The 26,822-nt window shown below is 35.3% G+C and overlaps 2 non-coding genes across 2 annotated transcripts; one reads left to right on the plus strand and one right to left on the minus strand.

Annotated features, from left to right (window-relative positions):
• The first annotated feature begins 15,020 nt into the window (after window positions 1-15,020).
• LOC128040866 (small nucleolar RNA R71) lies at window positions 15,021-15,127 on the plus strand. The gene has a single exon (XR_008195672.1). It is a non-coding gene; the product is annotated as a small nucleolar RNA R71 (small nucleolar RNA).
• A 5,045-nt stretch (window positions 15,128-20,172) lies between these two features.
• On the minus strand, window positions 20,173-20,278 carry LOC128040753 (small nucleolar RNA R71). Its single transcript, XR_008195559.1, has one exon. It is a non-coding gene; the product is annotated as a small nucleolar RNA R71 (small nucleolar RNA).
• Window positions 20,279-26,822: the final 6,544 nt, after the last annotated feature.

Below are 26,822 nucleotides of genomic sequence, written 5' to 3' on the forward strand. Positions count from 1 at the left end.
TCGGCAATGAGTTACACTGAGAAAAGCGTGAAATATGAATGGAAAATCTAAAAATCAAAATTGAGGAAATTAAATTAAATGAATGGGGAGTGCTACGTGTGCCGTGGCGAATTGCATGGGAATGGGTGATTTGGACTGTGGGACCTACCTATTATTCCTTATCATTTATCATCTAACTCATTAGATGTTTTCATGAAATTGGAACCGTTAACCGTTGCCTTAGTCAAGTGGGCTCTGCTTAATAAGCAATAGACAGGAACAACGGCTGGTGAAACCACTGCCATCATTTCCATTACTTTATTGCCAGTTTTCAAAGTGGCATGATGAGGGGCTAAACAAAATCAAGATGGTCGTAATTCCCAAAACCAAAAAAGATGTGTAGAAATTTGGGCCCATAAAGATGTGGGGAGGCCGTGTGTGGCACACGACTATGTGACAGACTGTGTCTTAGGTCGTGTATACCTAAAATGACTTCAAAACTAATCTATTTCAATATCCATATCTTAGGTTCCAAACCATACTATTTCCATCCAATTATACCTATTCAAAACACATCAAAACATGCCAAAATTACGCCAATTCACATTCAACCTAACTACCTAACTAAAGTACCCCCATTGGTACCACAATTCAAAAATTTAAAATCCAATTCACATAAATCATTTCCTAAATCACAAAACATGTATTTATCAAGCATTTCATAACCTTAAACCACAATTAAAACCAAACTTGCAAAGGCATGAATCATACCACTTATATATGTATGGTCAAAAAATACCAAAAGAGCCAAATAAACACAACCATAACATCACATAACAAAGCATGAACCAACATGTCTAATAACAAGTGACCTTAAACTCCTAGTACATTCTACTTATAACCTAAATCAAAATAATCACAATTTATACCAACTCGTTCAACGGATAGTGTGAGCTCCGACTTGAACTTCTAACCGACATAAACTTTCAATGATATAAAAGAAATCAAACACAATGGATGTAAGCAAATCTTTTCTTAGTAAGTTTATATTAAACTTAAACTTTAACTTACCGTAAATGTTGCAACTTAAACAATTTGCAATTAAATTTATAAGCAAGGTCATGAGTTCATTATTAAACTATACATATCACAAGTCTCACAAGTTTAGTGAGTTCACATATACTAAACTTATAACCTTATCATTTTATAAAACTTATACAGTAAACACATTGATATACCATTCATTCAACATCTATTCGGAATAGCCCGTTTTCAATGAAATCAAAATAGTGGTTTTAGTACTACAAATCTGAGGTCAAAAAATTTATTTTAATATTATTTTAATATCTAAAGCATGATAGAATTATAGTATAAAAATTTCGTTAAGAAATTTTAACGTTTACATGTTCAATTTGATGAAAATGACTAAATCGCGTAAAGTGCGAAAGTTGTGTTCTATTAGCTAAAGCTGTTAAATAGCTATAGAACTTTAAAGTGGAGGTCCTTATGTGATAATTAGACCATTAAAGATGATAGTGGATGAGCATGGCTTGGTAATTTTTTATTTTTAAAGTTAGGTAAGGTTAAAATTGTAATTAGGTAATAAATGAATAAATTAAATAAAACACAAATGATCATCTCTTTCATACTTGTATGCACCGAATTTTATAGGAAAGAATGGCCATTTGAGAGATTGAAATTTTGTCGAAGAAAATCCCTTGCATGTAAGTAACCCTTTGTCCCGTTTTTGTTATTTTTTGTGTTTTCGGGATCTTTGTAGCTTAATCTTGCTAAATATGGGACTAATTTGCAATATGGTTTAAATCCTAGGGCTTTTCCATGAGAGAATTTTAGTTGCTCTTGAATTTTAATGGAAGAAAATGAATCCCTGCTATTAATTAAACAACTTTTGTTAAGTGATTTTTAATAAAATTGTCAAATAGAGATTAAATCGAGAAATATGAAAATTTTGTGTTAAATGTAAGAAATTGTGAAATGTATGAGCTTCTATAGGCTTACAAGATATTCGTTTAGGCTTGGGTGTGGTGAAATTGCATGAATTTCATTTTTACGAGCCTAGGGACTAAATTATAAAGAAGTTAAAGGTGTAGGGGCAAAATAATAATTTTTCCAAAACTTGAATTTTGGATTTGAATTGAATAAAGATTCAAGTATTTAAATTTGATTATATAGATTAAGAAAAGTAACATACGGAATTAGATCGGGGGAAAGACAAAGTATTGGATTGAATGATCATTTTTTCGTCGTACGAGTTCGAGGTAAGTTCGTGTAATTAAATTGCATATTTAAATGCTTTAATTGAAATATATGTATGTGAATGGTTTAATTATTATGTATAATTATCGAGCGCATAACTGACGAAGTACAAAAAAAATACCGAGCCCCATTTGAACCTTAGGAATTCGAAAGATACAAATGACATGTCAATAAGGTTACCGATTCCAGCTCTTATGAGCTTACTGATACTCAGCTCGTATGAGATAACCATTATTCAGCTCGGAGGAGCTTACCATTTATCGCTCGTATGAGCAAAAATGTACAAGAATTGACGGATTACAGTTCACTACACCTTATGTGTACTACCTGCGTATCTAACGATGTTCTAAGTGGTTCAACGGGCATAGTGTTATTACGAGATTATACAAGTTCGATACGAACTAGTACAGGTATTTACATGGAAATGGTTTATATATGATATACAGATACACAGTATAGATGTTACATGTACATGGAATTTAATAATTGTTGAATTCATACATGATTCTCGGTTTTTATATGAATACATGGCTAACTTGGTTATTGATTATGTGATTGGCTTTGGCCAAATTGAATTGTTTTATGTTTTGAGTTACTTACCTAAATTATGGTTAAATGGTAAGTTTAATTCTGTGTTATACGAACTTACTAAGCTTAATTGCTTACTCTGTTTATTTTCCGTGTTTTTAGTGATTCGGAAGCTTGTTTGGATTGGAAGTTGTCAGGGATCTCATCACACAATCAAACGTTATTTTGGTACTTTTGACTTTATATTTTGGGTTAAATGGCATGTATAGGTCATTTTGGCTAATGGTAGCCTATATGTTTTGTTTTGTATTTAGCCATTCAATTTGGCTTGAATTTGGTATATTTTGTTATGTAAATATGTAAATGGCTTTATTGTATATGATGTATGGTTGTCATGTAAATGCCTGGTTTGTGAATTGGTATTTTGGGTACCAAATGGTTGAGATTGATAAATGGCATGCATGATAAGTTTTAGGCACAATGATGCATATATGTGTTTGACCATTTAGGTAGATTTTGGAGGCATAATTGGCAAGTTTTAAAGTGGCTAATTAAGATGTCTATTAGTATCATACTTGCATGTGTTGATATTACATGTTTTAAGCTTGATGTTGGTTGGTTTTGAATGTCTAATTATGCCATGGTTGTATGTAAATTGTTGAGCTTAGGTTAAAACCAAATTGAGTTAGAAATATGGCTTGGAAAATGACTTATTTTTGTCTAGACGAGCAGAGACACGGGCGTGTGTCTCAGTCGTATGTGACACACGGCCAGGTGACACGGCCGTGTGTCCCCTGTAACTTCTATAGAAAGCAAGCTGTAGCTTCACACGGCCTAGCACACTGGCGTGTGGCTTGGCTTTGTGGCACAAGTCAGTATTCCCTCCAGTTTTCACAAGGCCTAGCTCACAGCCTGGCGCATGGGCATTTGAGGCCATTTCAAAGCGTACACGGCCTGGCACCTGGGTGTGTGGTTTGGCCATGTGACCTAAGTCAGTGAGTTACACGGGTACGGACATGAGCTGGGACACGGCTGTGTGTCCCCATTTCAAATGCCTATACGGCTTGAGACACAGGTGTGTCTCTTGGCCATGTGAGACACATGGACTGGCCACACCGGCATGTGTCCCCTGCATTTTGAAAAATTTCAATGTTTTCCTAAAAATTTCTTAAGTACTCGGTTTAGTCCCGAACCACTTTTAATGTCTATTTTGGGCCTCGAGGGCTCATATTAGGGACTATATGAATGAATTTTAATGGTTTATTATTTGAATGATAAATGAAAATGAAATGTATGATTGTTTGATCTATAACTTTGGTAATGCTCTGTAACCCTGTTTCGACGTCAGATACAGGTTAGGGGTGTTACATATTCATTTAACATTTCACGTTTCCATTTCAGATGTCCCTTTTTACATATTTATCTATATAAACATTTCGTATAAACACTTAATATAATTATTTCTATATAACCAATTCATATAATCATTTTATTTATTCATTTATATAATCATTTCAAATAACCATCTCATACAACCATTTCATATTACACATTTAACACATAATCATATTGTAAATCACATTTGTTTTCAATAATTCATATAAATTTCTCCATTCAATGTCTCATTCCATGTAACTATGTTATATACCCATTTCATTTTATACATTTAACACCCGATGAACCAAATGAAATAACATCGAATATGCAGGAACAATACTCATACAAAGTGTGACTGTAACTGTAATTGTAACTGTAAATGCTCACACGAGCTATGGGTCGGGATGTTAGGCTACATGATGCTACTCACACGAGCTGTGAAGAATCCGCAACAAATTTTGGACCTTAGTCATCAGTAGGACATCCAATACAAGCACCCAAAACTGTAATAACCCTAATGACATGACATTTGTATCTTAAGCATTCATGAGGTTCGTACAGGCCTATTTCATATCTTTATCATTTAGTCATATATACATTATGTCATCACAAGAATTCATCCATTTAGTTTCCCATTTTCAAACATAACATTTAATTTAATTAGCGTTACAACTTAGTCGAGTTCATCATTTACCATTTATCAAGTAAATGAACTCAATCACAACATGTATAAATATATATTATATCACAAAAACAATAACTAATTAATTTAACCAAGTTACGAACTTACCTAACCACAATAACTACGAATACTTCAACGACGACTACTCTACGACTTTTTCTTTCCCGTGATTATCAGCCAATTGATCTGTTTCTTGATATGCATGAATAAAAGTAAGACTGAAACTTGAAGAACTTGAATCCATGGAGTTTCCGTGGGGAGCTTCAAATATGGGGAAGACAACCTTAAATTATGTTTTACTTTTAATATTATTATTTTAACATTTTAATAAAAAAAATAACATGTAATTTAATTAATATCAATTCACAAACCATCTATCATGCTAAATTATGGTCAAATTACCATGTTAATCCCCCCACTTTGACTATATATGCCTTTTAATTAATAAAATTCAATAGCGGTTAAGTTTTACGACTTTTACTATTTAGTCCTTTTCCTTTAATTAACTATCGAATCACTAAAATTTCTGGACCAAACTTCAATATGCCTTTAAAGTAACTTCGTAAATATTTAATAAAAATATTTATGGGCTCAGTTTATAGAAACGAGGTCCCAAAACCTCATTTTCCAAAATCACTTGACTTTAGGGACAAACCACTTGTACTTAAATTTTCATTCACTTGCCAAAAATTATCAAATCAAAATTCAATATATTATATTTGACTCGTAAATATTAAATAATAATACTTACAGACTCACTCATTGGATTTATGCCCTCAAAACCACTGAAAATCAAGCTCTTACAAATACCATAGCTGAAAGATGTTATGGTGTCACTGCAAAAATGAGTAAGACCATAGTTGAAAGATGTTATGGCATCATGAAAAAAATGAGTAAGACCATAGCCGAAAGACGCTATGGCATCATGGTAGAAATAAGTAAGACCATAGCTAAAAGACACTATGGCATCATGTGAAAGCACGCTAGAGTGGCTAAATAAGACTAAGAGCATGGTTTAAAGACGCTATGGCATCCTATGATAATCAACCGGGACAGTAAAGATGAGGTTACATTGTGTAAGACCATAACTAAAAGATGCTATGGCATCATAGATAGGTCACCTAGACACTAACCACAGTATAGTATGCCAAGACACTAATCGCGGGATAGTCCGTTGGGAGACTAATCACAGGATAGCCCACCGGGACACTAATCATGGGGTAGGCGACTGGGACTATAATATGGGAAATCCCGTCATGGTGTAAGGACATGGGAATCGTAATTTGAAAGCATTAGGTTTATGAAGAATGCCAAGGTTATGTTCCAACCTTAGAAAGGGTGGAAAATAATATAGGCTTTTAAAATAAAGAGGTATTCGTAGTATACATATACGCCAGTCCACCATGGAAGCTGTGGATTCCATACAAGGTAAACATGCATATTTAATTCTGCATTCAAATGCAATCATGTATATATATTAAAATGGCGAAAAAAATCAATCAAAGGATTGCTAGGCTAAACCGGGTCTGATTGAGAAGGAGTGTATGCCAAGGTAGGATGGCCAACAAAGTTTGTCAAAAGATAAGGGAAAGCAGAGGTTAGATTTAGCCACGAATAAGGGAAATGATTTCGTAGAGACTCACAAGGTAGGAACTGCTTATGTTAAGAAGCCTTCTTTGGGGATATTTTAGCAAGAGCAAGGGTCTCGATATTTCCAGCGAGACCTAGTTCTTCGAGGTAGTGAGGAAATTGAGTTCTAATAAAGACCACGAAGGTAGAAATCCCTTGGGTAGTCACCTAACATCGGCCACCAGAAATATTAAATGCAGTTATCATGGAGTTAAAAATCAGAGCTGAACACTTCACACTTATCTTAAATTCTACATGTGGATCTCACTAAGTTCGCCCGAACTTAAAAGTTTTCTGCTCAATATAGGTTAGGTAAAGACTCAAAAAATCGAGAGGGGCCAAGCCAGACTCTACTAGGTGTTGGGGGAAACACGACAGCTACGCATGTTTATAGAGTGACATTTGTAGAGGCTTAACCTCATGGTTAAGCTGTCTATATATTTATATTATTGAACCTCTATCTAAAGTTTGTAAATTTCCATCAAAATAAATGTCTTCAAGATTTATTACCAGTTTGCAAATGTCTGTCAGAATCAATGTCTTAGAGATTTATAACCACTTAATGCGAGTTTTAATTTCAACTAGGTTTTCAAATTTAAGTAGTTTAAGTAAGTATTGTAATTGAAACAACAAATTGGTTAATTTATTCTGATTTATGTGGCATTCAATACCCAACCTTGGCAATCGAATCAAACAAAGGGTGTTACAAATTAAATGGTATCAAAGCTTCAATTTAGTCGATCCTCTAAACATAGAAAGTTAAGAAGTAGCCCCTATACATGTGTTACAGTAAGTTGGATTATTTCCTCTAGGGTGGATAGGAGATGGTAAGTATGACAAGGATAAGTACAGGATTGGCAAATTAAAGACAGAACAATGGAAAATATGATGCAGGAAAAAAAAGAATGGGAATTTTCATTGCTATGGGAACCCAGTACAAATACAAAAGGGTAATTAGGCACCATCCCCAACTAGCGGAGCAATCTTTTCTCTTGCGTTGTCCTCCCCCTTAGCAATAGTCTCTTCGATTGGAGTAGGAGTAGAAGGCTCAGGATTAGGTGGGAAGAAGAAACCATCAGAATCTTTCCATTTCTTCTAAAATTCTTCCCACTTAGCACTAGAAGGGTTCATCTCTTTAAAGCTCAAACTTTCTTTGATAAACTAGCATAGACAGCTAAAGTCCATTTAGTGCATATCAAAGAGGCCCACGATAACATGGGCATGAAGGATTTAATTAGACTTCAGCTTGGGAAGATAACCCGTAATCCCCGCTACAACCTCTACTTTGTACTACTCTAGGGCTTCACTGTTTTCCTCCTAGATCCTCTCCAAGTTCGCCAAGTGGTGCTCTTCATGTGCCTTGATTTGTTCTTCCAATTGACGGACCCTACTGTTAAGCTCATTTTTAAGGAGTTGTGCTTAGACTCCCAAATGGAAGCAGATTTGCGAATTTCTGTGCCTAACGAGCTGTGACCTCCTGCGCCTAGCGAATTTGAATTAGTTTTTGATTTTGAGAGGTTAAGACCACCTCTAATTTAGCCTATTTTGCTTCACTTTCATGATATAGAACATGGAAGGCCTAGCCAAATAAACCAGATTCCTTCATCGTGATTTGGTAAGAGTTTAACAAATCTAAGAGAGTTAGTTTTCGAGCTTTAGAGGAAGAGAGAAGAGTATAATCCTTCAATTCTTGGGGCAAGTCCCTCTCCCAAAGTTGGCTAATTTTAGTCAAGAAGAAGGGAGGCTGACTTGTAGAAAAAAGACCCCACCAAAAGAAGTGGAAGATTGTGTTGGTACAGTAGGGGTAGTGTGAGGAGCAGACTCATTAGACGGACTTTGTACTAGAAGAGTGATGTCGATAGGAGTGGTGGACTCAGTTTGAGTCTCAGAATGAGATGAGAAGATTGACAGAGTAAGCTCCCTCTAGGAATCGATTGGTCTTTTGCCTCGTTTACGGTGAACCAACCAATTGTCACTACTTTCCTAGGTACTTCAAGAGCTCTCTTCAATCTTCAACCTCTTACGATTTCTACCACCCATCAATAGCTTTGCGTTAGCGTCAATGACAAACCTTTGTGCCCTATTCATAATGGCATCCACATCCATACTGCTTGAGGTCTGTGATGAAGTGGATGATTGAATAGAACCTGCAAAAGAAAGGTCAGGGCTCAACTATACAAGGAATAAAATCTGTGTAAGAGACTTACTAGCAACCACTACCGGTGGAGTGGACCAACGGCGCACGCATTGCTTCCAATAAGAATAAAAGAAGCTTGAAGGTTCCTCTTTCCTCTCAACCAAAATAGTGGTTACGCCATCAATAGTATTGTAGGGCCACATCGTATTTGAATTGAGAGATAACCTCAGTATTAGAATTCGAGGGCCTGTAACCATCTGAGCTATGGTTTTCTAGATAGAAATGAAAGACATTTGTAATGGTAATAAGGCTTTCCAATGCGAGAGAGTGGCTCAACTGCAAGCGATTGAACTTATCCTCCGCAACTTCATTATTTAGCCATTGTCTGCGGGTACAGATAGAACTAGGAGCAATATATCATTGGGTTGGAAACCCAGATCCACCCATTAGATTACACCTCACTAGGATGAATTTTTTTCTGTCAAAGTGAAGGTTGGAGGCCCAATTCCTAATAATGGGCTCACATCCCTAGCGAGTATTGAAATGGTCCAATCTAGCAGGAAACCCATGAGAAGTCATCTTTGATTGGCAAATTTTTTGGAAAACGCAAAGGATGGGTGGCTTGCCCCTTAGGCCACAATCGATAAACTAGGCCATTAAAGTCTACCAAGATAAACTGATGAGTTACCCAAGCATGATTTCGTACTCATAAAAGACAGAGAAAAAGAAGGGATGTAAGGTTAAATGGAACCCAACTTCGAACAGATAGAGAGGGAGGAGGATACTATCGGAAAGGTAGCTTACTCAGCACTAGCCTTGGACGAGGCTGAAATCGTCGGGAATTTAGGAAGTTGAATCCCTCTAACACCCAAGAAGCAGACCATTTCCCCCTGGGATGTGGTGTAGTAAAAAATAGGGGACTATACTGGGTACTTACCCCACAGCCATTAGATCCAACCACGTCGCCTTCCCTGTTACCACTACGATTCTTCTTGCTACCACCCCTATGATGGTACTAGAAACATAAAGGGTCCCCTATGATGGCTTTGCCTAAATTTGACCATTTTGGGAAAAGACGAAAGAAACATAAAGGGTTTAAGAAATTTCTTGGGAAAATGCTGAGAAGTGATATGAGAAAAAGGAGGAACTCAAATGGGAAAATAAAGAGGACTAGGATAAAAAATAGGGATTTATAAAGAGGCTTAATCAGTAAGGAGTTGAGGAGTTATTTCAGGCAAATAACATCTTTTCCCCAACATCTTGATTTAAGTAGCGAAACGTCTAAGTGGAGTTGGGAGAGAAGCAAATGGTTCAAATTCCCGAATCCATAAATGATACTTGTCAAATTGAAGGGGGGTTTTCTTAAACCCCTCGATAACTAAAAATGTAAAAGAGTCCGCCAAAGCTGAACGTTTATCAAGTATCCTCTACATGACCCATGTTAACCCTGAAAATGTCTGTTGGTGCTGTGTTGAGACATGATTGGCTTATGGTGTAAGTGAACATCCAACCGAATAAGAACAAAGTGGCCCCGTGCTGCTAGTTCCCCTATAAAGAATCAAGGTCGAGCCACCAATGAGCTGGATAAGATCTAGATGAGACTCAAGCTGTGCTAAGGCAGTAACCTATCCTTAAGAATGGTGGAAGTGATAGTCATTGGATGTGCAGTGAATTTTCTAAGACAAGGAAATTAAAATAGACATTGCCTCAAGAGGATTTGGTAAGAAAGGAAATTTTGAGGACTAAATTTTCTTTAAAGGTAGGAGAATTGTAACACTCGAATATCATTATTAACCCTAAATTTAAAAAAGTTAGGACTAAATGGAGAGGATTAGCGAATTCTAAGACCTCACTTGGTAATTTAGAAATTTAAGTGGCCAAGTTTTGATTTTTTGGATTCCAATGATGGTTCGATTATGATAAAACTGGCTGGTTTCAAAGTGGGAGACAAAATGATTAAGAATGGATGGTAGAAGGGTCGATAATGACTGTGCCGGAGGTGTATATATAAGGTGTTAATGGAGATATAATTTTTTGAATTCTGATTATCACTTTCCCCTATTCATCACACCATATTTTTCGATCTTTCTGAAGAAGAAAGGGGGTGCGAATGAAGAATGCTTTACATGTTGCAACAGAGGAGTGAGATTAAGACTAGTAATGGAGAATGGAGGAACTGATAAGTTTCTTCACCTTCCTCTATGTTTAAGAACTAAATAAAGATGTAGAATAAGATTCTCAAAACTTCTTTTTAATTTAAGGTTCTGGGTTTCTAATAATTTACCACCTTTGGTTTAACCAAAACATGGTTTTCGTGCTTAGCTGACAGGATGAGGAAGGCTCTGGCATTTGGACTAGTTAAGCTATCAAGAATAAGGAAATAAGGTGAGTATTTGCACTCTACCTTCTGGTTGTTGAATGTTATAGTGTGAAGTTACCATGCTAACTATTGATCATAGTAGTAGATGATTGTTGAATAGATATTTGGTGTAATGCATTGCATAATGGTATGTTGTATTGTATGTATGTTATGAAAGGGAAACTACCAAGTGGATAGACAGAGTTAGGAATGGGAAAAAGGGGAATTCCGTTAGATACAACCATACAGCGTTGTTGTGTGCACCCACGATGTGCGAAGCTTCGGGCCTTGTGAAGGGGACACTACGATGTTCGAAGATCAAGGTTAGGCTGGCGAATAGAGGAATAGATGGAAGGATATGGGGAAAGTAAATAAAAGATCATGGCTAGGCCATTGATTCAATCGGAGGCTATACACCAAAACTGAGTACGACCATAGCTGAAAGACGCTATGGCATTATGGTAGAAATGAGTAAGATCATAGCTGAAAGACGCTATGGAATCATGTGAAAGCACACCAGATTAGCTAAATAAGATTAACACCATGTCTAAAAGACACTATAGAATCTTTTGATAGTCCGTCGGGATAGTAAACACAAGGTTACATTATGTAAGACCATAGCTGAAAGATGCTATGGCATCATAGATAGTCCATCGAGACACTAATCACGGGGCAGGTAGCTGGGACTGTAATATGGGAAATCCTGCCATAATGTAAAGACATGGGAATCGTAATTGGAAAGCTCAAGGTTCATGAAGAACACTAAGGTTATGTTCCAACCCTAGATAGAGTGGAAAGGAAGAGAGGCTTTTAATCTGCCATGGAAGCTGCGAATTTCATATAAGATAAACAAGCATAGTTAAGTTTGCATTAGAAAAAGGTCCTATATATATAATAAAATGATGGAAAGATTAACCGAATGATTTAATAGGTTGAATCGGGTCTAATTGAGAGGGAGCGTATGCCAATGCAAGATGGCCAGCATAGTCCGTAGAAAGATAGAGGAAAATAGATGTTTGATTTAGCCTGGGAGAAGGGAAATGATTCCATGGAGACTCCCAAGGCAGGAACTACATATGTTAAGAAGTATTTTTTGGGGATATTTTAGTAAAAGCAAGGGACTGAGTATTTCCAACGAGCCCTGGTTCTCTGAGGTAGTGAGGAAATTGAGTTCTAAGAAAAATCGCGGAGGTAGAAATCTCTTAGCAGTCAGTAAGCGTTAACTGCCAGAAATATTGAATGCGGTTATCAGGGAGTTAAAAATTGGAACTGAAAACCTCACACTTCTCTTAAATTCTATATGTGAATTGCATTAAGTTTGCTTGAACTTATAAGTTTTCTACTCAATTCAGATTAATTAAAGATTTAGAAAATCGAGAGGGGCCAAGCTAGGCTCTGTTAGGTGTTGGGTGAAATACGGCAACTGTGCATGTATATAGAAGGGCATTTGTAGAGGTTTCGCCTCAGGGTTAAGTTGTCTATATATTTATATTATTTAACATATATCTAAAGTGTATAAATGTCTGTTAGAATTAATGTCTTAGAGATTTATTACCAGTTAATGCAAGTTGTAATTCCAGTTAGGTTTTCAAATTCAAGTCGTTTAAGTACGTACTCAAATTGAAAAAACAAATTGGTTAATTCATTCTCTTTTGTGTAGCATCTGATACTTGGACTTGGCAATCAGGTTCGGTAGAGGGTGTTACAATTGGTCAACGAATTCAATTCATTTCAAAGGACTTGGAACAAATTTTGTTATACTTAACAACTCTGATTTCAATTTTCTTGCTATAACATTGATATCATCATACCCTTCCCTGGTTTGGACCATATAGAACCATACAAGAGCTCTATCTTCAGATTGTTTGACCGTAGACCCAGCTTTCCTTATTTAACTATTCCTCGCTATCAATCCCCTATGACTATTTCTTCGGATTCTATCTGAAGGAGTAGATTTCTGAGTAGCTATAGGAATATCCTTAACATTTCTCAGACACTCACAAGACAATGTTCTTGGGGTATATATTGAAACACAAGGGTCAACCTTTTTCAAGCAACCGCCCTTGTGGTTTCTTCAATAGCAACATTTCTCAATTTAACTGACATTATCAGTTATGTAATAGATAAATTCATAATCAGCGCCCAATTCTCAACTCAGACTCGACTTGACCTTGGCATGTCAATTTAGCCCAAGAATTGGCTAAACCTATAGCTCTGATACCATTAAATGTAACATCTCATACCTGACCTTATTGACGAGTCTGAATTACAGATTGTCACATTCATTGATGGAGCAACTATGACCAATAATATTCAATTTAAACTAATAAAAATTTAAGTACGAGTGACTGTAACGAGGAATATGCGCACGTGTACATAGTCATTCAATTAATAAGTAAGTAAAATGAGTTATCGTTTCCACAAGGATTGTATAAGCTTAACCGATTAATTACAAAATTATAATTAACAATTTGATGTAAAAACTCAATAATTTGGATGGTAATGATTAAACTAAGTAAAATTAACCAGATGCAAAGATTGATCCTTATGCAATTCTAATCTCGATGCAATTTACTTAAATGTATGAATGAATAGCTTTAGCAAAAAAAAAACAATCAACATTAAATAGGCTAGGATAATTATATTAATCAATTCAATTTACTTTATCATGCTTAACATTGTTCGAAAATACTTCCACGACAACTCGATCTTTCATGAGTTTGGAAACCAAAATAAGTTATTTCAGAGTCTTTTACTTAGTTAAATGTGCATTTTACTGATCATTTTAACTAGGAGTTTCTTAGCATTTTTGGAAGGTCACATGGACATTTACGTTTGCAACAGTTTAATTATATAAATCTAAAAACAATGCAATGCAATAGAGCTAACAAAATATATTACGAACCTCAACTTAATTGAGTTTAAGGATCTAAATTGAGTATTACACTTTTTTATTACGTGTCTACTAGCCGTTGTCTAGTTAGGATCACTCAGCTAATCTGAGTGCACCCAATCACGTATGAATAAAATGCATCTTGATATTAATTGAAAACATGATTGACTGAGGCCTAAACATGTTAAACATGAATAAAATAGATCTAATTGAATTAACATAATCATCCTAGCAAATAGGGTTTAAAATATCATTATTGATGTTAGCTTATCAGAATTCACTAGTTTAAATTTTACCTTTTCAGAATTTGCAGAATTTGGCTTCTCTAGTGTAGTAATTTCAATTGTGGGTTGATTTCCTCTTTATTGGGTTCAAAAGTCCTTTCACTTCGTAAATTGACCGCTTTACAATTCTCCTTTCTCGGTTTTCTTAGGTTATCCATCTCACTGGCAAAGCTCATTGTGATCTATTTCGAAGTTCGTTGGCTAGCTGCCCCATCTAGTTCTCCAAATTTCTCAAAGTTGCATCATTCTTCGCCATGTACGCTTTTAATAAGTTCTTAAGATTGGAAGACTCGATTGACAGAGGATTTTCTATGTTGTTTTGTACAGCACCTTGGGGTTCGTTTCTAAACTCATCAGCTAATTGTCCCACTTGATTTTCCAGATTCTTCAATGTTGTTGCTTGGCCTTGAATCAAGGTATCAGTTTTAGCAATGTATGCCTTCAACAAATTCTCTAAATTATTTGAAAGTTCAACTTGCAGTGGGTTTTGAACTTGTTGATTGAAACCAAGAGGTTGATTTGATCTATGCTACATGTAAGTGTTGTTCGGTCCACCTCCTTGGTAGTGGATTGGTGGCTGAGCTACAACATGATTTAAATTGTTAGTAGTAAACTATTTCAACATTGAAGAGATAGATGATACCTGAGCTGAGAGTGAAGTAAGCGCGTCTACTTCATGAACTCCGGCCACTCGTCTTCCTGAAGCTGCTTGATTTGTTGGCCACTGGTAATTATTACTTGCTATTCTCTCAATGATTTCATAAGCCTCATTATAAGACTTCAACGAGAGAGCATCATTCACAAAAGCATATACCACCAACCTTGTGTGTGCGTTGAGACCATTATAGGATGTCTCCAACTGGATACAATATGGAATTTAGTGATGAGGGCATCTACGTATTAACTCCTTGAATCTTTCCCATGCCTCGTATAAGGACTAGTCATCCAATTGTTGAAAAGTGGTGATCTCATTTCGCAACTTAGCATTTTTGCTAGGTAGGAAATACTATACTAAAAAGCATTCAGCTAATTCTTGCCAAGTAGAGAAATTGAGTTGGATGGCAATGAATTAAGCCATACTCGTGCTCGATCTCATAACGAGTATGGAAATAGCTTCAACCTCGGTGATTTTCAATTACATCGGCTATCTTGAAGGAATTGCTCACCTCCATAAACAATCAAAGGTGAATATGTGGATCTTCTATGGGCATTCCATTAAATTGGCCTATTGTTTGATGCATCTGAAACATCACAACCTTCAATTCAAATTGTGGTGCCTCAATCTCCAATCTCCTAATTCCTGATTAGATCTTGAGCATTAGCAGCTCTATTCACTTGATCATCATTTTGATTCTCAAGGTTTATTTCTCTGTCTTGTCTCTTGGGTAATTTTTCTCATCATGTTTGTCTAAATTCCCACTCGATTTTAAGGTCTATATGGTGTAAATTGATGATTCAATTTATGCTCATGACGACCTAAAAAAATCATAAAAAAACTAAAGATTAAAGAATAAAATATTAATAATAAAAGGAAAAAGAAAAAATTAAAGAATTAATTAGTAAAGTTAGAAATAAAAAATGAAAACCAAATTGCAATGAATAATTTCACAAAAATGATTAAGGCAACAATCACCGGCAATGGTGCCAAAAACTTGTAACGAGAAATATGCGCAAGTGTACACAGTCGTTCAAGTAATAAGTAAGTAAAATGACTTAACATCTCCACAGGGACTGTATAAGCTTAACCGATTAATTACAAAAATTATAATTAACAATTTGATGTAAAAACTCAATAATTTGGATGGTGATGATTAAACTAAGTAAAATTAACTAGATGCAAAGATTGATCCCTATGCAATTCTAATCTAGATGTAATTCACCTAAATGTATGAATGAATGGCTTTAGCAAAAAAAAACGAACATTAAATGGGCTAGGATAATTATATTAATAAAATCAATTTACTTTATCATGCTTAACAATGTTCGGAAATACTTCTACGGCAACTTGATCTTTCATGAGTTCTGAAACCCAATTAAGTCCTTTGGGAGTCTTTTACTTAGTTAAATATGCATTTCACTGATCATATTAACTAAGTGTTTCTTAGCATTATGTAAGGTCACATGGACATTTACGTTTGCAACAGTTTAAATACATAAACCTAAAAAATTTGCAAGGAAATAAAGCTAACTAAAGATATTGCGAACCTCAACTTAGTCGAATTTAAGAATGTAAATTGAGTATTGCACTTTTCAATTATGTGTCTACTAGCCGTCATCTGGTTAGGATCACTCCGCTAATCTGGGAGCACCCAATCATGTATGAATGAATTGCATCTTGATATTAATTGAAAATATGATTAATTAAGGCCTAAACATGTTAAACACGAATAAAATAGATCTTATTGAACTGAACATAATCATCCTAGCAAATAGGATTTAAAATATCATTGTTGATGTCAAAAACAATAAACTCAAAGCAAACAACTTAAAATAAATAACAAGAGGAAAGAGTACCTCTATTCAGTTTAGCAGCCTTTTAGATCTATTCTGACTGATGTGCTCCTCCGTTCTGTTCAATACTTCTTTTGCTAATGAGTTCCTAAGGTGGCCGGCCAACAAATGCTTTTGTGGCTAAATAATGGAAAGGAGATAGACGGCTATGTACGGGAAGGAAAAGGGAACTAAAATGTGGAGAAAATGCTAATGAGAGAAGAAAAATTATAGATTAAGGGATTGGTGCATGGTATTTATAGGTGAAGGTAAGGTGTAGAGTTAGCTAAAAATATATTCAAAATTCCTTCTTTTTCTACCATGCATGGCCAGCTATATTTCAAGGAGAAGGGGATGACTTAGTCTCCTCAATTTGAATTCAAACCAAGGCTATTAATAGCCATAGGGTGAACGGTTTCAACAACAAAGTAGTTGGGCTGATTTTTTATTATTTTCCAACTGTAAAGACATTCAATTAAATACTGCAAAGCTTGCTTTTGGGTTGCCATCGACTTGTGTCGGAATTGGGCTTCAGTTCCCCCTTGTTGGACGGTTTCTCAGTACAATAACTTAGCAGACATGACCCAAATTGCATGGTCTTGTCGTCCACATGAATTTATTTGTGCATGTCCATATTTCATTCACATTAATCACATCTTCAATGGTCCTCTTACATAGTAAAAAATCACATATTAATAAATTAACATGAGATTATATAAAATAAGTACAAAAATCATGTAATTAAGCACAATTTCACATACTCTATAAAGTCATGCTCAATATTACTAATTAAGTAAAATTAACTTATTTTAATAAAAATTACTCAAGATAAACATATTTATTAAGTAAAAAGGTGGTAAGAATATATAGAAAAACCCTATATAATTTTGAGTTTATTGTGACATGTGTGAATAACATGTTATAGAATCATTTTCGGGTCTCAGACGAGCTTACAAAAACTCTTTTACTAACCTGAGGTCGAATTAGGACCAGATTGTAAAGTTCACAAAATATTAGGATGACATCACGATGTCGAGGGTTCCTCGTCGCAACGCCACATACTGACTTGGTCTCATCGTGATGTTAAGGATCCAACATTGCAAAGTGACCCGTATTTTGCACAAAGATCAATTTTATACATTGCTCAACAAGAATATATCACACATAGATGTCTTCAATGTCTAAATTGATCAATTAACATGTATTCAATTTGTTTAACAACCAATTTCCAACTCATCAACACCATTTTCAAGCATAACTAATAACCAGCTCATCAATTTATACTACCAATTCTAAAAATTGACCATTTGCATCATTTGAACAAAATAAAGCTTAGGTACATGCCATTTGACCAAAATGAAATGAGTTATAGATCTGTCGTAATTCGACGTAGCAGATTAAACTAGTTTTTGCACTTAAGAAGCTTAAACGTAAGCATTCTAGTTGTGTTTTAATCACATTTCAGTAAGTTTAGTTAAGGTTAATAGAATATGTAATTTCAGTCTTTTCTTGACCTTAGGGGCCGAATAAGGCCTACGGGTGAGCTAATATACTTTGTGAGTGTGTAGAAACCATTAGAAGGCGTATTAACTCAATACTGGTAGCTAGGTTGCAGCGTGGAGAATGTGATGTCACAACATAAGGAGCAGAATAAGAAAAGTCCAGGACTACCTTTAATGTCGCGACACAGCCTGAGAATGTCGTGACATACCCTAGACGACACCCTAAAGGTGAGCATACTACCCTCAATATCGCGACACAGGACTTGATGCGTCGTGACATCGCCTCTTTACGGGAAATTAATACGAGCCCGAGGTGTTTTGGTCTGCACAATCCAACTTTAAGCTTAGGAACATTAGCTGACCTAAGGGTTAAGGATGGCGACCATTCTAAGTCCATAAATAGGCTCAACTAACACATGTTAAATACACTTTTCACTTTGTATAATTTTCTCTTTAGATTTAGTCGTTATAGTTTCTCTTTTCTTAGGTTTTAGATTTATGTTCTTGTTATTTACTTTTGTGAGAAAGTCAGATTCTAGAATTACTGTCAAACTCTATGAGGATTCTGCGCTTAAATTCAACACAATCAGACTTCTTCTAAACTTTATTCCTGAAATTGTTCTTCATGTTCATTCCTTCATTAAAGTTTATATTGTTTAGTAGATCCATGAGAAACTAATCCTCCTGTGGGGGATTAACGAGTGGAGGCAAGAATAATTAACTTGTTTTGTATGGATTTCTTAACGGGTTAGTTGTTCAAGAAAAGAAGAATCTAAACTATAGGCCTGACAACCCTAGGAAGTATCAATGTGGGAATTAACCCATATTTGGTAATACTTATCCGTGAACACCTTACCCCTGAATCAGTTTAGACTGTTAGGTTGAAAGATAAATAGTTATTGTCGAACCGATATTTTAGTGGACGTATCAGAACATCCTACTAGGGTACCGGCTAGTTGATTGAACAAGAAAGCCTGAGATGACAGTTGATTATGACTACCAAAGTGAGTTGATCACCCATGCCTATATTTGATATATATTTGATTATTTGATTTCTTACTTTTCATTTATTCACTTTTCTTTATCTACTTTATTATTATATTTTGTATAGTTCATCAAAACCTCCTTTTAATTCTTCGTACTATAATTTGATAAAGTATTAATTAGATCTATTTATGCTCATGTTAGAATTAATTTAGTGCTCGCCTCCCTTGGGTACCATCCTCGGAGTACTTGCTCACTCTGTTGTAAATATATTAAAACCTGACCCGTATACTCGTAGATACAACTTTTTCATAATTTTTGTATAGGATTTCTACTTTAGACGTTGGTACGTCTGAAGGTGATCAAGTTGTTAGCATCGTTGTCCGGGAAGCAATTTCAGTATATTAGTTTTAATGTTTGCTTACTAATAGAATAATTAGGAAACTTTTAGGCTATAGTTACGAATTAAATTTTCTTTTATACTAATTTTATATAAAGCCAATCACAGATCCAGAAAGAATAATATGCAGAAATCTTCAATAGCAACAACATGAATAGCATATGCAAAATCCACCACCTACTATAGGCGATATACCACGTGAGAATTCGTTGTTCGATGAGGCTAACAATAACAATCTAGATGATCTACTACCACCACCACCACAGCTACTTTTAAATCTAAACATGGCGCGTAACGAGAGGACTCTGAGAGAGTATACGCTACCAAATCTCGATATGGTTCAAGGGAGCATCATGACCAATAATTTTGAGATTAAACCAGCTAGGATCTAAATGATTCAGAATAATTTGCAGTTTCGGGGACTAATGACAGAGGATCCGAGTCAGCATTTAAAACGGTTTCTCTAACTTTATGATACCTTCAAATACAACCGGGTCACTGATGACACTATTCACTTTTAATTGTTCCCCTTTTCATTAATCAATAACAAATTTTCTTAGCTAGATTCGTAGGCACTAGGCTCAATCACGATGTGGGATGAACTTGTAGGGAAATTCCTACAAAAGTTCTTTCTTATTAGCAAGACGGTCCAGCTAAGAAGGTAAATTTCGATGTTCAAGCAGTTAGAAGGGAAAAGCTTTCACGAGGCATGGCAGCGTTTTAAGACAGTAATTCAAAAATGCCCACACCATGGATTGCCTGAGTGGTTATGACTACAAAGTTTCTACGATGGGTTGGATGTGCATTCGAGGTCAGGATTAGATGCAATAGCAGGAGGAGCCTTAATAAACAAAATGTACGAGGATGCATATGAATTAATAGAAAGTATTGCGATGAATTTTTACCAGTGGCCAACTGAATAATATATATATGGACACAGACCATCTACAGTGAAAGCTATCTAGGAAGATGATTGATATCAACAGTTAGTGGACAAAATCAACTAAACAGAGGCTGAGAAGAGTGCACCATCTGCTTATGGAAGAGAGAAACCACTTTCCCATTTTATTAATAATCTTACCGAAGATGTGAACTACATCAAAAATTGGGGTGGAAATCCCTATTCCTATACATACAATCCCAAATGGAGAGATCACTCGAACTTGAGATGGAGAGGAAACCAAGGAGAAGGTAATAGCGGAAACCAAGTTTAAAACACTAACTATCAACCTCCTTATTTGTAGAAATCTCAAGAAAGAGCCAATCCGAATGACCATGCTTTATGTGGTCAACATTTGGACAGAATAGAGGGGGGAAATGCAGCCAATGAGAATGAATGTGAAATAGGTGCGGTTTGAGTGCACAAATTCAACGAGAATATTGACTAAACTGAAAGATTAGATGAGCCAATTGTTGAGCATGATGGGTGATATAAAAAGACAAATTGGCATAGGTGTTCCTAGTAATACCGAAAATAATCCTCTTAGAGAAGGGAAGGACCACATGAAAGCAATAACGCTCCTATAGGGCAAAGTACTAAGTAGCCTAGAAAACTCAACTCAGGAGATAAATATGGAGAATACCGATGATCTTTAGGAAAGACCCTTAGAAGTTGATAATGAACTTAAACCAGAGGAAGCAGTTGTACCGGTAGTTGAGCCTGAAAAAGAAACAACTAAAAAGTTTGTCATTACAAAGATACCATTCCCTTCAATGCTAGAAAAGAAGCAAAAATGGGATGAATACGAATTTGTAAGTTTTCTGAACTTTTTTAAAACGTTAAATGTTAACTTGCCCTTGATCGAATTAATTGAGAAAGTTCCTAATTATACCAAATTTTTAAAGAAAATTATGTCTAGGAATATGAAGATTAAGGTGCGACCAAGTTAATATAAGTGTTTCCTGTAGTGCTATCTTTTCAAGACAGGTTTGTCAAAAGTTGAAAGACGCGGGAAGTTTTACTATTCCCAGAGAGATAGGGAGCATTCATTTTAATAAAATTTATGTGATTTAGGAGCTAGTATCAACCTAATGCCTCTATAAATATATGGAAAACTTGGGTTAAGGGACCTTAAGAATACCCAAATAACACTACAGTTGGCCGACAAATCTTCAGTACATCCGAAAGGAATGTTGGAAGATGTGTTAGTTAAGATATGCAGCTTTATCATCCCAACTGATTTTGTAGTTCTAGACTTTGTGGAAGAAGGCAAAAATACCAATCCTATTAGGTAGACCGTTTCTAGCCACCTCAAGGTCCAGTATTGATTTAGAAAAAAAATTAATTAACTATGGAAATCAATGGTGAAACCGAGATTTTTAAATGTGGTCACAAACAGAGTAGGGAAAATAAAAAGGACTCAATGGAGCATTGTAATGAATTATCTATTTCTAATAATCTCGAGCCAATGGACGTATTTCCTTTAATTCATGCAGGTTGAAAAAACAAGTTTAAGGAAAGGGATAAGCGAACAAAGGTGGAATGGCACGATGGGTGATGAACTAATACTGACACAACCAGAATATCGCCCTTTTATGAAGTAAAGATGTTGTTAAATGAATCTAGCAGTAAAACTTGAATTACTTAAATTAATTGTTAACGTTATGTAAATTATTGTACATTTAGCTAACTGTTTAGTTTAGACTTCAATTTTTATTAAATTTATGTTGTATAAAAACTATAGCACTTTCAAAATTGGAATTTTGGGTGAAAACAAAGCCAGTGTCACAACACGGTAACCCCGTGTCACAAAAAATCATTTCTATGTTGCGACAAGGACCCTATGTGTCATGACACCAAAGCTAGTATACCCAAAAAACTAAAAGTCCAGAGTATGTCGCGACATCAAACCCTGATGTCGCAACAACGGTGAACTGCCAGAGGTGTCGTGGCACAGAACCCCTATGTCGCGACATTGCTGCAATTTTTTGTAGGGTTATCCTGACCTGCTTTGTGTAACTCGGCGGATTAAACTCTATTTTACCTAGTTGTTAACCTTAGAATCATTTTTTTTAAAACTTAAAAACACTTTAAATTCACATTACCTTTCTTAACACTCTAATCCTCTTAAAACTCTTTCAAACCCCAAAAACCCTTTTACATTAATTCCCTAAATCTACAAAGCCTCTTTTGCTGTTTGGAACACTAGTGGAAGCAGGATTGCCATAAAAAGTTGAAGATGAGGCAACAAGAGCTACAACATCGAGGTTAAAGGTTCAAAACTTCCCCTTTTTACTATTACATTAAAAATATTGCTTGATACCTCATTTGTATTAGCATAGATTATAATTAATATGCCACCTAGAAAGCTTAAAAAGATGGTTGTGCAAGAACCATCAACGGTTTCGAATCCTCTAAAATTTTGAAATTGAAATGACAAGAAGTATTATCTTGAACTTTAAGGCAAAAAATTTATCCAAGAAAGGGGATTCAAACCATCAATGGTTATTTGTAATGAAATATGGTCCTTAGTACGGTATCATAGATGGGAACGATTTTGTGATACTTCCAAAGAAACTACTGCTATTCCACTTGTACAAGAATTTTATTCGCTCTTAAAGATGAAGAAACTCGGCGTCCTCATGAACAAATGTGGAAAACAATAATGATAAGAGGAAAAGATGTACCATTCTCTCCGAAAAAGATTTGCAAATAATTATGATGCTCCATACTATAAATATGATTATTTACAAAATATTGATTTAATGGAATTTAAAGACGTAGATATGGAAAGCATCATAAAATACTTAACTGAAAACCGAGAAGAATGGAACATTTCACAAGATACCGGACTACTGACTAATTTCAATCAAGCTATAATGTTTCTAGTAGCTAAATTATGGAAATAGTTTATTTGCACCAGAATTACACCTACCCTTAATGTTTCTAATGTCAATACATTCTGAGCTATTTTGTTATATGGAATTTTATAGAAAAAGCATATGTACATTGGAGAACGGATCCATCAAAACACGAAGCGTTGTGTTAGTGGCCAGAAGGTTGGGATTTTCTTTCCCCATCTCATGACAGCACTTTGCAAAAGTGCAGAGGTTCCAATGGATGAAAATGGGCAATTCATGAAGCCAACAAAAAGTACAATTGGAGATTCGTTATACACGCAATATGTTGAACTCCAGAGAAAACAAATTATCGATTAGAAATAGGGAAGGAAAGAAAGTATGGATGCCCCAGTATCGCTCAAGCGGAAAGAACAATAAAAAACTTGGAGAAGGGTAAGTGTAAGCCCCGAAGAAAAACTCAATGGAATGATCAGGTGGATGTAGGAGATAGGTCTAGTTTTAAAAGAATTCACCTGACTGAACGTGTTGAGAGCTCCAAACTATCCACCAAATATGTTAGGCCCAACATGAACCCAACATAGAGCCAAAAAAGAGGAGGCGACTTCAGAGGATGAAGATGGGGGGATGAACACGATCTCCCCGAAGATGAGGACGGCTATAAGACGACATTTCAGTCGCAATTTTATACACCAAAATGGCCTGTCATCTGAAGCCCAACCTACCTCGTACCTTCAACGGGTGGAAGCTCTCATCAAGGATATGCCACAGGAAAAGGAAAAGCACCAATGGAAGTGGGCATTTGCCTCATTTGGATGATACGGATTAAAACTAAATTTTTTCTTTTTATATTTTGGGCTTGTGCTATTTTTGGATGACTTTTCTAAATTTATTAGGAATAGAAATAATGGTATATTAATAGTTGTTTTGTGTTAAATTTTTTGTGTAAAAACCCAACATGGAGGAAGCACAACAATTAAAGCTTTCAATGAAAATGGAGGAAGCACCCACCAATAACCGATAAAACTATCACGATCAATCGGGTAACTTCTTTCCTTATCTTTTTCGAGGCTACACATTGAGGACAATGTGTTATCTAAATTGTGGGGGTGACATAGAATTTTTTTTTATATTTTTATGTTTTTCTTTGATTTTTTTTTGTCATTTGTGTGCTTGAGCTTGTAGAAATACAAGTGATTGGTTAGAAGCATGTACATAGGTTGCTTGTATTTACAATAAATTTGGCATGAGTGTAGGTGATTTAAAATTTATGATTATTAGACTAGTAAGTTCTATATATTACACTAGAAATAGGAATTAAAGCAATTGAATGTACCAAATGATATAGAGAATACAAGGAAATGATCATGCTTGTATGAATAATAAATTATTCAATTTGTGGTTGTTTGGTTGATTAGAGTTGTCAATATTGAGACACCTATGGATGACCTAAGGCATTGTTTGGAACACACCTAGAGCCAAAAAGCTAACCCTGTTATTTATCTTTAGTACCTATTTTTGAACCAAAAAACACTTCTTCATGAACCTTTATACAAAACTCGAGCCAAAATATAAATTTGTACTTATCCTTTTCTACTGGTCCTGAACTACACGACTATAGACTTCTGACCATACGTATTGAGGGTTAAGTAGACACATTATAGCGGATTTGTAAAAATAGAGTGAAATAGGAGGGATTGGTGTGATATAGTAATCATATGTCAGCCAATATGTGCATCAAAAGAAAAATTCAAGAAGAAAATCAGAACGAGTAGAAAAAGTGCTTGAAAAGTAAAAGCATTTGTGAGTGAGATGTATTGAAAAAGAAAAAAATGTGAGAAACTCATAAAAGTAGAAAAGCTCAACCATTAGTGCACAAAAACTCCTAAGCTAACCATGATTGTTATATTATGCTATGACTTCCTATATGGAGAAATAAGGAAGGTGAAAGAAGGAAACATAAGGCGGTGAGCGGGAAATGGTTTATAAGGGGAAGAATAGAGGACAATATGATGTGTCAAACTATTTTTGTGCTTGAAACTATTTGATACTTACTATTCTTGAAATCCATACCTATCTTAAGCCTCAGTACGTTACAAGCCGAAAGGCCCTATGTGATCTAGGTAGACTTATTCACAATTCGACATCATTCTGAATAAGTGCATTTACGATTATTTGTATTCTACTAGGATAATCAAATTAATTGTATAATTTATCGATGGATTCTTACATTTGATACCATTACTTCTTGTATACTTTATAAAATACTAAAGTTAGGTGTTTAATTTCAAAATTGGTAAGTCAATTATATCTCATGCCAAGATTACATGTGAATATGAAATGCTTATTCATGCGCTCCAAAGCTAACACTTCTATCATACTTGCTCAATGGTCATCTTTTCATTTATTATTTTTGTTTGTGTTGCTTGGGAACAAGCAATAACTTAAGTGTGGGGGAGTTTGATCTGTCGTAATTCGGTGTAGCAGATTACACTAGTTTTTGCACTTTAGGAGCTTGAACGTAAACATTTTAGTTGCGTTTTAATCATATTTCAATAAGTTTACTTAAGTGTAATAAGTGTTTAATTTGAGTCTTTTATTAACCTTAGGTGGTGAATAAGGCCTACGAGTGAGCTAATATACTTTGTGAGTGTGCAGGAGACCATTAGAAGGCATATTAACTTCATACTGGACGTTAGGTTGCAACACGGAGCATCTGATGTCTCAACATAGGGAGAACAATAAGAAAATTCCAAGACTTCCTTTAATGTCACGACACAGCCTAAGAATGTCACGACATACCCTTGAAGACACCCTAAAGTTCAGCATATTGCCCTCGATGTGACATCGCCTCTATATGGGAAATTAATACGAGCCAAAGGCGTTTTGGTCCGCACAATCCAACTTTAAGCTTGGGAACGTTAGTTGACCTAGGGTTAAGGATGATGACCATTCTATGTTTATAAATAGGCTCGGCTAACACATGCCAAAGACACTTTTCACTTTGTATAATTTTCTCTTTAGATTTAGTCTTTAGATTTTCTCTTTTCTTAGGTTTTAGATTTTTGTTCATGTTATTTACTTTTTTGAGGAAGTCAGATTCTAGAATTGCTATCAAACTCTGTGAGGATTCTGCGCTTAAATTTAACACAATTAGACTTCTTCTAAAATTTATTCTTGAAATTATTATTCATTTTCATTCTTTCATTCAAGTTTATATTGTTTAGTAGATCCATGAGAAAATTATCCTCTTGTGGATAATTAGTGAGTGGAGGTATGAATAATTAACTATTTTGCAGGGATTTCTTAACGGATCAGTTGTTCAGGAAAGAAAGAATAACCCTAGGCCTGACAACCCTAAGAAGTCATCAAGGTGGGAATAAACCCAAATTTGGTATTGCCTATCCGTGAAACCCTTAACCCTGAATTGGTCTAGACTATGAGGTTAGAAGATAAATAGTTATTGCCGACTCGATATTTTAGTGGACGTATCGAAAGATCCT

Source organism: Gossypium raimondii, chromosome 4, assembly GCF_025698545.1.
Source record: "Gossypium raimondii isolate GPD5lz chromosome 4, ASM2569854v1, whole genome shotgun sequence".
NCBI classification, from domain to species: domain Eukaryota; kingdom Viridiplantae; phylum Streptophyta; class Magnoliopsida; order Malvales; family Malvaceae; genus Gossypium; species Gossypium raimondii.